Here is a 12,773-nt window from a genome sequence, read left to right as displayed (position 1 = left end):
AGAAATTTTTTAAAATTTTTTTTCGTAATCTACACCTGCTTTTCAGCAATGTACCACAGAGTTGGTTTGTTGGTTTTTCAGCACCCTGTATAATCAGTTAACAAACTTGAATTTACCTAGATTATAAAGTTTTTTGCTGATTTTTTTATTCGCTTGTGTCACAAAAAATCACTAATTTTATGAGTCAATATCAGAAGTAAAAGCTTTACCTTTCAGTTGTAGAATAAAAATTTTATTTTTACGCCTAAGCATTTGCTTTTATGATAATTTTTACTAAAATTACCTTTTTCTTAATTCTCTCTTTCGCTGCTTTAGCAATTTCTCTTTAACACTCTCAAACCTGAACACAAATTTTCTGACTTTTGCTTACAATCAATGTTATGGTTCATTGCTAATTTCCAAAGCGGTTTATTTATTTGCTAATTAATGTTGCCTTTTACTATTTACAAAAACAGTTTTTATTTAGTAATTAATTTTCGGTTTAAATATATATTTTTCAAACTCAGTTTATACAACTCCAGGCGGATAAACGTGAAAACATAGTCACAGGAAAAAATAAAATTGATAGGTAGATTCCAATTTTAAATTCTATAGAAAAGAGTGAATAGAAATCACTCATTATTGGCTGATCGGAAAAGTTTTTCGCCTTTGTAGCCTGATGACGATTTAATAAAAATCGAAACGTCGCGAAAAATTTAAATGTTATTTACTTCTTGCCCTAAATAACCAATAAATATTTTCGATTATAATTTTCTGACTGAGTGATTAAAAATATTCAAGCACAGCCAAAAAAAGGTTTTCAACTCGGTTTTCAAAATTTAATATTTCCAAACGGGTTTGAGAAAACACCTTAAAAACATAAAGGGCACGCGTTTTTGTGATAAAAGAAACCAAAAATTAAGATAAAGTGTTATTTTCGTAAAGATGTAAAAATGTGGTGTTCAATTTTGGTGGATGCGCCGGGCTAAAATACCAGTTTGGACGTCAATAAATTTTGGAATAAATTATTTTTTAATTATTATTTATTTATAAACCCTTGTGCTCCACCCAGTGGGGTGCATAGTGCAATAGTCACGCAAGGGGCGGTCTCGACGTCAAGCAATGCGGTTTGCTTTTTGCTCACTTTACTCCTGGAATAATTTAAAGCAAGTATTTAATTTGAAGTACCACAATTATTTCTGTTTCCTTTGACGGAAGCGTTCCTATGCGTTTATTAAATCTGATTTGTCTCGTCAGAAAACGACAATCTCTCCCTAGTAGTTAGGACAGGATCTTAATTAAAAATAATGCAGCGACAAACTGGTAGTAAATTAAATCTGAAGCTAGGTGCCGGAAACGCCGGAACAAAGTTGAAGCTTCAATTTTGTCTCATTGCCAATTTACCTGAACTGACGTCGCGAGGCCTATTTTTTTTCGATTTGGTACAAAGTGAATGTTGAAAAATGAGGTCATTACGGATTGTACGATAGCCGTGATGGCCAGATAAGCCAGTCGGCCGCTCACTCCACCAGGCCTGGTCATTGACAGGTGAGGGCTCTCCATCTGATTGATGTCCGGAGGGCAGCTCCATCGACAGATTGCTCCCCCAGACGGGCCTCCGGCCAGGCGGAGAAGCAATTACCGACGATTGCCCCGCCAGCCATGCCCCATTTCGCCCAGAATTGCAAAAATCAACTTATAGGACGACGCGAAATTATCAGCCAGAACTAAAATTCACGACGAAAATCAAACTGCGGCCAACACGGGGTGATTAAGGGCGAAGTCTGGAAATACAAGGACTTACAGTGGAATCTTTTTGGTCGGAATGAAAAATAAATGATGCGAGAGAGCTTGGCTGTTTTAATAAAATCTGAAATTGTTTGTTTTTCCGTTAAAACCGTGCTTTCGGTTTCCCCTTCTTGGCTCCTAATCCTGACAATTGTTCGATTCCGGTGAGGTGCCTTCGGCTCTAATAAAATAATACGCTGCCGGCTTAATTAGTTCGGCTAAAATCTTATTTAAAAACATTATTACGTTGGAGCGATATTAAAAATTAGAGTGGCGTAGCGGGAGATTAAGGTTGCCGGCTTGATTTTTCATTTAATAGAGATTAATATTTTTAATACGGGCCATTGAGGCAGTAATTGGAGAAGTTGCAGGATTATTTTTAACTTTTGACGGTTATAAAATCCGGGCAACAGTCACATCGAGATTTACTCTTCGACTCACATAAATCTACTGTTTCTAGTTTGTGTTTAACTTTAGAATGCGATTAAGGGGATTTGGGGCGACTTACGACTGCCACTTCTGATTGATGTCGTCTTTATAGTTTGGGCGCGATTTTTGGGGGTAATGTGGGCGGCTCTAAACGTCGGAAATGATGACGATAAAAAAGGAATTAGGCGTTCTGTCCGCAATAGCGATACAAATTAAAATAGCATTAAATTTAATTAAATCCATAAGTTATTCAACAAACAAGGGCCAAATCTCTTGTAATGAATTCCAGCCAACAGCCCCAGACAGGACTCTGTTTCGGAACAATTAAGTTCTCGCCTTTGTCACAGTTGATGAATTTGTTGTTGTGGTCCGATTTATCCTGGATTATCGTAGAATTAGGAATTGTGAAGCTCTTTGGTGTTCCTTTGGCTCCTCCACAGGTACTCTCAACGGAAAACCATTAATTCCGACGCCTTTGTTATTATATTGCAACTATCTTGTGTTCCCTTGTATTTCCAATTAAAGGTACAGCCCGCGCTAGATTTCCATCAAGCCGATATAATTAATCGAACCGATGAAATTCCAACGCGTAAAGTTAGAACAAAACTTTCTGCTTAATATTGATCCCGAAACTGAAAAATTAATATGCTAAACATGTTCGTGATAGGTTCATGAAATCAACTACGAGATGGAATTTTAAAAGAAAATTTCATTTCAATAGACACAGCGCGAAAATTAAGTTCCTAAACATACATAAAAGCCAACAATTTATAACGGATTAAACCCGGTTTTAATCAACATTAATTAATCTCTTGCTTTGTTACACTGCATTCAAAGAAAAATACAAAACCGTAATGGAAAACGAACAACTAGCTAACTCGACTTACACGCAACTAGTTGAAAAATCCTTTGCGAAGGCCATTTGCGTACTTTTCCATAAGGGAAATTTTACAGCTGCGAGGCACGATTTACACTTTGTTGAATCTGAATTATTTGACGGCAAATTTCTCTCTTTCTAATTATCCAGATAGAAATTTTTAACCTGGTGTCTGCCCACCCACCGCAATTCTTGCTTTATCCAAACAAAAAATAAATGAAAGTACAATAAGAAAAATTTGTTGCTTAACTCCCAGTTTGCACATTTTCACTTGTGTCGTAAATTTGAAAGTGCGTGACACAAGATGTAAAAACGTATGTGTGCTGCGCCTATATCTTTGTAATTAGAGGGTTGACCCATATCGTTACATCAAAAGCACAAAGTCTAAAGCAAGATTAAATATGTGCCGAAAGAGAATGTCAAGGAAATTCTGCAAATTTGTTTAAATTCCAATTTTTAGGCTGTACACTGTTGGTAACAAACGACTTAGCGACCTTGAATCACTCTAAAAATTTTTGCGTAATTCTTAATGCAAATTGGCCTTCATTTCGTGGTATAATCACACATGATGGGTATGTGCGTTCCGCTGGTACATTCGCATATTAAGCCGTCGCACCCATTTCAAATGTATCAATTATCAGTGAACAGCCGGCATTCCGTGATACCAACTGAGTTGTTTATGCGAGAGATAGGCTAATTTGGACCAGAGCAGATGATTAGTGAGGGCCGCACGGTCTGGGCGTCGTGATAGCGCAGGAAGACAGGACATGGACGATGCTTTACGGATCCACTGAAAAAAATATGTCGTAGGATCGTGGGCTGGGTTTTAAATTTCAACGTGTCACAGCAAATTACCCACACAACCTCATTTTCACCTACGGCTTCATCGATAAATTACACGCATGAAAATGACACATTTAGAGGTTTTTTTCTTCGGCAATTTGCGCGGGAGTGCCCACGAATTGATTCATCCATAAGATGGATTACCCTGCCACACAATGCGGACCGCATTTTCACACTCCTCCAGTATAAATAATCTTCGCAGACTGAATCCTAATAATAATTAGCCACCGCCTAAAAATTCAGCCCGATCGATAATTTGGCAAAAAATTCGACCAAACATGCAGACTTCCGGATCGCTCCGGGTGGGTGCAAACACAGAAAACGAAGTAGTCTCGTTACAGGAAGGATAATTGCGTTACATATTCATGCGTTTCCAATCAGAGCTTTCGATCGGATATTTCCGGGCGGTTTCGGGCCCGGAGTTTTAAGTGTAAGCGCTGAAAATCTACAGTTCGCATTTCGCGCCTGCCGCGACACGTCCGGATTCTAGTAGTGTTCGGCTCCGGTTTTCGTGACTTTATTTTAATTGTGACCGAGTCCGGATTAAACCGATTTCAGGTAAGGGCGACTATTGACGATTTTCCTTGGATTTTTTCCGAAGCTGCGATTAATTCAAGTGTGGTACTTGAATAATGCATGACATGTAAATGGGGAGTAATTATAGTTTATCGGGGCATGTTTGGCAGTAGTGTACGTTTTAAGCAACAATTTACAAGTTTCAGGCCGATTATAAATCATTCCGGAGGCAAGGCAAGAGATCTGAATATCATTAACGGAACGCTACTGAGATTAATTTTAATAAGATGAATGTGGAAAGTTGGAAACGGGGGAAATATTGAAATTTGAATTTCTTTGGGTTTGAGTCAAGTGATATTTTTCGCTGCCGGTGGACTTAATTAAACACTTTCGCTGCGTCTTTACTTAGGTCGGTAAACACTACATTGAATCCTGTGCATACATGGAGATATTGATCACTTCATTGAAGCGCCTCATAAATGGACTTAATTAAATCACTTGCTGGTATTAATTACACATATTGGTTACCACCAAACTGGATTAGAGATTAAAACAGGTCGGATCTCCCGCAAAATCGCAATCACAAAAAATCCGTTTAAATTCCCAAGACAGTGAAGAAAAGCACGAGATTCGGAATAATCTGAAATATCATCCGGACCTCTTTGAAAGTAATGAGATTTTACTATCTGGTGGTCACGACGCCTTCATAGATCCGGATCAGATAAAGAGACCGAAAATGTATACAAATCGTTCGGAAGCTCATGAATATAGTTGAATTCCCTGATTCAACATAAATTGAACCTCATTCCTAAAACCTCAATCTTGTGCCGCTGTAGGCTTCTCAATCTCCAGTCTTGTATCTTAAATTAACTTTCAAATGAATGGCAAAAAACCGCACCGAAAACGCCGATTTAATTATCTTTCGTTCGACACAAAAACATATGATGACAGTCAACCACCACAATAGCTGACCCAAAAAACGGGGGTTTTGTTGATATTCGTCTTTATTAAACCCTTTTTCACTTGGGTTTACAAGACACTTTTTCGTCCTTTTTCGTGTAATGTGCCCTACGTGTCCTGTCATTAGACATATGCCGGGGTTTAAGGATGTCTCCACACTGCCTAAAATATATCTTTACCCAACAAGGCAATCTACAGCACGTGTTTGCGAAAACAGTTGAGTCGCAGCCGGTCCAGCTGCTACCTGCCTGAAATATGTCCGATCTGCGCTGAAAGTTTGATTCATGGCGAGGGAGGCATCCGGGAATACCAAACCGTAATAGAGCGGATTTCTCGTTTGATTTAAAAAGTAGAAATAGTTAAAAGCGCCGGCTTTTTATTTAATTGTGCGCCGTGCTCGTGGCTTGAATAGCTGAGACGAGCAGACATAAATTAAACCGCGCAGACATCTAAATAAGTGGCTGTTATTGTTTGCCGCGCGTAATTAATCGCACGTACGCCGTCGACTCGTTCCGGCTGAAGAATAAGATATGTTAATGAAGGGGGCTGTATTTCACCGGCAGAAACCCACCCTAATCAAGTTCTCGAAAGGGACGCGTCTGGATCAAATATTAATCGCTTAATTAGACGAATCGCGCTGACTAAGCCTTGACCGTGGCGACGTAAAAGTATATGTGCCCGTGTGCCGTCAATAATTCGATAAATGCCACACTTCGAAGGTTTTTCACCTTTTCCAGACACGCCTTTTTAAAGATTTATGCAGAAAATGTCGCGTGAAATCAGAGGTGCTCGTTCGAAACTATTTGCTTTTCTTGTCATGGCAATTATTCGCGTACTTGCGATGTGTAAAGAAAGATGGATCGAAAAATCACGTTTCAATAAGGAAAATTTTTGCAGGAAATTAAGCGATTATGAAATTCCCGGAACGAGGAAAACTGGCCTGTTTTAATCACAAATCTCGAAGAATGTTTCAACTTTTTCAGATTTGGTTTATCTTCGAAAGTAAAACAAAATTAAGTTTTATACACATCTACGTAAAACTAAAAGAAACGAAGTTTGAAAAATAAATCTTGTTACTTCACTTAATTAGAAATTAACTTCAACAGTGAAGTTTGTGTGTATGTTTTATAAAGTGACATACGATCAGGAAGGTAAGTAGTTATAAACTTATAAAAGATAAGATGTTGCTGAAAAAGCACATAGTACATAAAGAATCTAGTAATTTTTTTCGTCAACTATCGATTTTGCAATATTTAACAACTTGTGTATCCACGAGTGCCAAAAATTTAATGTTCTCAAATTCAATAATTTGAACTTATTTTTCCGGAAATTCTCATACATCGAATACGAACAACACTATGTTTGATGACTAGGAACCGGATCTTAAAAAACTTTTTTAACCTGCAATTTTTAAGGAGTTTTCTTGAAAATCGGAATAAATTTGTTAGCAAATATTTAATTCTCTTTTTATTTTTCCTAAATCCCTAAATTAACTTGTATTCTAAATATGTTTCAAGCTTCTTAAAATTGTATTCAGCCTTTAAGTTCAAAATAGAATATTTTTAAAATTTTTTTGTTAGTCAAAAGTCTAAAAACAATACACTGATTTTTCAATTTAATAATTTTTTATATTTACATCTAAAGATTTTTTTTATTTTTTGGGGTTCTAGTTTTTCAATCTTATATTTTTTTTAGTGTTTCAATCACTCAGTTTATTTTTCTTAGTATCCTAATGCAATTTTTTCATATTTCGTATTCATTTCTTAAATTTTTCAGTTTTACGTGGTTTTACTTTCTTATAATTTCCGTTTTTCAATTTTTTACTGTTGATGTTGTATATGTTACTTTTTAAGCTTGTAGTATGTTTTTTAATTCTAAAGATTCACTAGCTCTTGCACATCAAGCCACTTTAAAAAATGAGTTACTTTCTCACTTTAAAATTTTAGTAAATAGGTTATCAAATTGGAAGCAGTATTACTTGTTGAATCTATTGAACTCGTGAATAAAATGTAAATTTTTGTAAAGAGCGCTCTCGGAGTTGTAGACAAAGTAGCTATTAGTGACAAACTATAAAAAAAATAAATCTGGATATAATATTCTACTAAAAATAAAAAAATAATTAAGTAAAAAATACCGGTAATGTAGAGATGCTTAATTTTAGAACTAGTACTAATATGAATTTTCATACAGTGAGTTAATTCTTTAGATATGTCAACTTAGAAAATAAACTGAATTTTTTTTACAGTAAAATGAACTAATTATACAACCGCAAATTTAGAACAATATTAAAGTTCACAATTAACTAACTTCTTCAATGCTTTTTCTTTCTGCAGTGGAAAATTTTAAGTTTTTTTCAAAACGTATCTTGTTTTATTTGTATTTGTAATGTAATTTTTTGCATGAAAAATTATGTTTTCTTTTCTGCAGTAGGAATAAATAAAAAAATGTATCCTTAATTACCAAATTTTGTCAGCTTTTTTACAACTTATTTTGACACCTAAATTAAGTTTTTGACTTTCTAAAAATTTGGTCTCTCTTGATGAATAGGAAAATTAGTACAAAAAAATCACTACTTTGTCTGTACTTTTAAAATTTGAATTGTATTTGATTCTTGTAAGTCTTGGAATGTATTTTTCACCAGAACAAAAAATCAGCGTTCGACGATTTAATTTTCATCCTGGATGTTGGTACAAATTTGATTAAGCATTTTCTCGACCCAACTTACGTTACAGAAGTTCGAGTTGAGAACTTTTATGCGAGTTATAAGAAGTTAAGTAATTTTAAGATTAATATCCTACAATAAAATTAACACTATGAAACGTAAAAGCAGTGGAAGTTTGAAAGAATGTACATAATGAAGGAAAAAATTTTGCTTAATTATATTCTTTCTTTGTGTGTTTAACGCCTCTTCAATGTGCCGTGCAAAATACGGTTCATTTAACAATAAAGCTAATTGGTCAATTCCATTTATGTAATTTTGGCGCTGTATTGACTTTGAGAAAATAAATACGTTGACACGAAATGTAAATTGTCGAGATTTAAAAACGTGGCCAAACATTGAACTTGGGCTTAATTAGGTCGGGTAGTCTGAATGGCCGAGGATTAGGGCCAAGGACAGTGCAACAAGTGCAATTATCCTTGGTTAAAAATGTGCAAAGAAAATGTGTTATAATTAGGGTCTGATAGCCGTTTGGGGTTAAAGCGGTGTTTAACGTAGAATAATGTAAATGAATTTCGTAGATTGGATGAAAATCGGAACAAATAAGGCGGGAGATTAGGCGTAGTGGAGTTGATTTTTGCAAGTTGGGCTGTCTAATTAAATTCCAGTGTTGTCCTGATTGGTTCTATAATCCCGAAAATGAAATATTTACCGTGCGGATGTCTGGGGATATAATTGTATGCTCTTCTGATTAGCAATTAACGCCCCTTTGGACGGCACCATTACGACTTTTCCTGGGGGAAAAATCGTAATGGAATTACGGTGATCCCACAACCTTTACTTATTACGGTTCACTTGAGAGTAATTTCCACGCTGATGTATTATTATATTTTCCAATCGGCGTTTTCGTCGCGTAAGCAAACGCGAAATTCATTTCCCGTGATTTTCTTTAATTTCCGACTTGCACTTAATACACATGATTGTACATAGGGCCTGGAAAAGGGCGCGGAGGGCAATCGATTACCGCCTGAATGCCATTTAAGTCTATGACGGGAGTTTTTCTCAAATAACCGCCCAGGTAGCGGAAGCTCTATTGCTGGAACAATGCCGTTATTTGAACGTTTTGTTCGCCCGGAACCGGGAAATTCGATGAAGTGAAGTTTAATGGAAGTTGTCCCGAATCCAACTTAGACACAAACACACTGACGGACCCCTCGGCGCCCACCTGCTCCCCGAAATCATTCCAATTGCCGCTATCGCACAAACACCGATTTTACTATGACGTTTTAATTAGTATTTCGACTTGAAGTAATGGCCACAATTACCGCACTGTCTGCTCTCCAACGTCAAACAAACTTTGCTCTTATGCAGTTATTAACAGTGCATATGCAGTTAGCTGCATATCAGCCATTAGTCTGATGGAACTCTTGTTTCTTTTGTGCTAATAATTCATCGTCATGAAATTCAGTAAACTCGCAGATGGAAGCATTTTTCTGGCTCTCAACACTGCGTTCAATCAAACAGTGACCGTCTTTTGTTGCTTCAATAGAGCATTATTGTGCGGTTACGTCTGGCGTATCAATTGGATGTAATATGCAGCGACAGGACGAGATTTTTGAAATAAAAGGCGTGGTCTTTTTATCCAATCCAAAGTGGCTGTCAGTCTGACAGCGCCAATGGCAAACCGGAAGAGCTAATATGGCACAACGGCCCATTTTCTTTTGCTTTTAACGCTTTTCTTTAAGAGGCGTTTTTCCGACGACGCCACTGTCACTATCAGTTCAGCGCCGGCGTTTTATGTGATGAGCTGAAATCTGCACACATCCACCTGACTGTGTATTACTTCCGGATCGAATAGTCAAGAAATCGCAAATTATTACGTTGCTGCACTTGAGGATTTGTTTGAGGTCTGACGTTTCTGCATAAAATATGGTTATCCAGTCTCTCTCCTCGACACGTATCCTGTTTTTGAAATTTTATGTGATTGCGCGAGTCAAGAGAAAATTCTGATTTATATGTATAACCGACACCTAAGTTTCATTAGTTTACATATTTCATTAATTATTAAGACTTCCACGAACTTATCTCGGCTTCGGTACTGTTATTAAGGGTCGTGCACATTATCTCAATTAACTTTTCAGTGGAACACCATCTAAATTGAGCGCTGAAGCAAACTTTCGCGAAAGCGCCACTAAAGGCTTATGAAATTTTTAAACGGCCCAAACGGAATGCTTATACACCGAGCGCAAATTTTATTTTAAAACACCCAGACTCCGATCGGATGACGGAAGTAGGGCACTGATATTTTAGTGCGGAATTGGGTCAACTCCAGTCGATAAATTATTACACACTACTGCCTCAAAATAACGCAAAATGAATGAAGATTCAAGCAAATTAGTTAATAGTTTGTAGGATTGTTCAGTCAATAGGTTGACCTTATTAATAAACTGGATAATAAAACAGAGAAACCAAAACCTAGTTTATCCCAAAATGAAATTACTGAAAAATTAATTTTCAAATATATTTTTTTTATTTTTGCAAAAGTTTCTTCTAATGTAGGCTCTAGAAATATCACCTTGTATAGTTAAATGGTAAATACAATTTTGGCGGAGTATGAGACGGTAGATAAACATCAAGTATTGAAAAACAAGAATTTAGAATGCAAAATGTTTCAAGGGATTTTCCTACTTAACCCAACCGAAAAATTTTAAATAAATAAACGATATTTAATTTATGGTTACTAACTGAATAATCCTATCGGTCTGCGAAAATTAGTACAAACAAAATTAGCTAGCACATTACGATCTGTTGCAAAAATGGAATAAAAAATGATTTATTGGGAGCGGTGATTTTTTTGACCGATTAAACCGCCGAAGCGTGATCTAGCCTTCAATAAAACTGAACATTTTCAGACTAGTAACTGTCTGTATCGGTTTTGTTTCAAGTTGCGTGTTCTCTTTTTATTTGGTTACATTGCTGGACCCCAGCAGAGCATCTCTGTCAATTATCTTGTTTTTCTCTTATTTTGTTTCGTCGCCGGGCTTTTAAGCTGACGTTCATTTATGTTTATATTTCTAGGCAAAGGATTTTAGCACTCATGACACATTTAGTTGTTGCAATGTGGAAAGTTTTTAATTACCGAGTGCCTTTGGACAAAGAACACGTTCATTAATTCGCTTTTATATTTTAATCGCATCACTTTGTTCTTTTGCAAAAAAGAATCCATTAATTATTTGAAAGGATGTCCAATTAGAATTGTTTGATGGTGTTTTTGGCGTTTTAAATTTTGGGTTAGTGGCCGTTTATATCAATTCGAGTATTTTTCCATTAGCTGTGATTTTTCTTATCGAGCAAACAACAAAAGTGGTGCACTGTTGTGCTCACTGCGTCTCGGAAATAATTCACCTGCGCTTTGCTTTGGGAAATGTGCAAATGGAACCGGAGAGTCAGGGTAGGATTAAGGTTCCAAAGCGGCCAACTTAGCCTTTATCATTATACAAGTGTCAAATGCCGGCATCAAATCTCTTGTGAAAGGTACATTGAAACACATGTATTATTCAACCCGGAGCCATAAAGCGATTACCCGCCACAATCAAAATTGCTAAATTAATTTTGTAAAAATTCCAGGGACACGCTGTATAACATTTTCGCTGCGGCACTCAAATCTCAAATGGAAGTTTGAAAGTTCGCATGGCTCTCTCCGAGTATAAAATTGAATAGAGCGTAATGTTATTTTATGAAGTAAGTATCGGTCTGGCTTTCCTCGGGTTTATCGAGTGAAATGGCATCGATTAGGTTGTTGTTTGAGGTCGAGTCCGGCTCTGGGGGCGGCGTCGGGAATGCAAGCGGCGGCTCTTTCGTATGCACGCGTCATTCCGCCGCTTCCAACGATAAGGGATTTAGCCCCTAACATGCATGATTACTTTTTGCTCGTGACTTTTATTTTTTAATGATAAAAACTTGGCAAGGCCTGTATCCTGAATACGAAACGAGTGGCGCGGGTCCTCGGCCGGCGACGGCGACGTCTCCATTATTGGGCTTTGTCAAATTGCGGCAATAACAATAAAAATTATAGGGGCATTCATCAACGTCGCGCCATAGCGAAATCTTTTTATCGGTCCTTTACGCTCGAATAAAACATGTGTTCGAACGTAACAGGGCGATAAACGCGCCGACATCTACGAGCAACTAGTTCGGAGATCGATCAACTGGGTCTGGGGACCGACAGGAGGATGAACAGGGCGGATATCCATCCATCCATCATGCGAGAAGAACTGAGTGCTGCGAGCTCGTGCAGGAACCAGAGCGCAGTTGATTTAGCGGATGTCATACCTTTGATCTCCCGTGCGGGTGTATTTTATAAAACGATCCCTGCATGCTTTATATCTGTGATAATTCACCAGAGCAAACCGGCTCTTCATTAACCGTCACCAAGCTGCTTAACGGAATCCGGACTCGCTGCTCTACCAAACAAGAATCAACTTTGCGTCCATTTTACATATTTAATTAACAACCACGAGCAGGAAGTAATCCAGTTTCACACAACCAAAAACTGCCACTGCTACTTTTCCTTAGGGCATTCATTGTTAGACCACTTGCGACGTGCGACGGATGAATACTAACGACCACTGTTTATGCAAACTCTAGCTCTTCTCCAAAATCAAACACCAAAATTTTCATTTCAACTAACTCTCAAAATGAGCGCGAATTACAACAGGGTCT

The 12,773-nt window shown here is 37.2% G+C and overlaps 1 protein-coding gene across 3 annotated transcripts in view; it reads left to right on the top strand.

Moving 5' to 3' along the window:
- The first annotated feature begins 4,346 nt into the window (after positions 1-4,346).
- The window catches only part of kek3 (kekkon 3), a 94,535-nt gene continuing 86,108 nt past the window's right edge, over positions 4,347-12,773 (top strand). For 2 of the 3 annotated variants that reach the window (XM_015979590.2, XM_008194316.3), the window contains exon 1: positions 4,347-4,474. The gene's annotated coding sequence lies outside the window, so the exon portion shown is untranslated. The remainder of the gene's footprint in view (positions 4,475-12,773) is intronic. The other variant, XM_015979591.2, reaches the window with a different exon arrangement.

The sequence above is a fragment of the Tribolium castaneum genome, chromosome 9 (genome assembly GCF_031307605.1).
Source record: "Tribolium castaneum strain GA2 chromosome 9, icTriCast1.1, whole genome shotgun sequence".
In the NCBI taxonomy this organism is placed as follows: Eukaryota; Metazoa; Arthropoda; class Insecta; order Coleoptera; family Tenebrionidae; genus Tribolium; species Tribolium castaneum.
The sequence above is the reverse complement of the archived record's forward strand: the minus strand, read 5'-3'. Positions and strand labels throughout refer to the sequence as shown.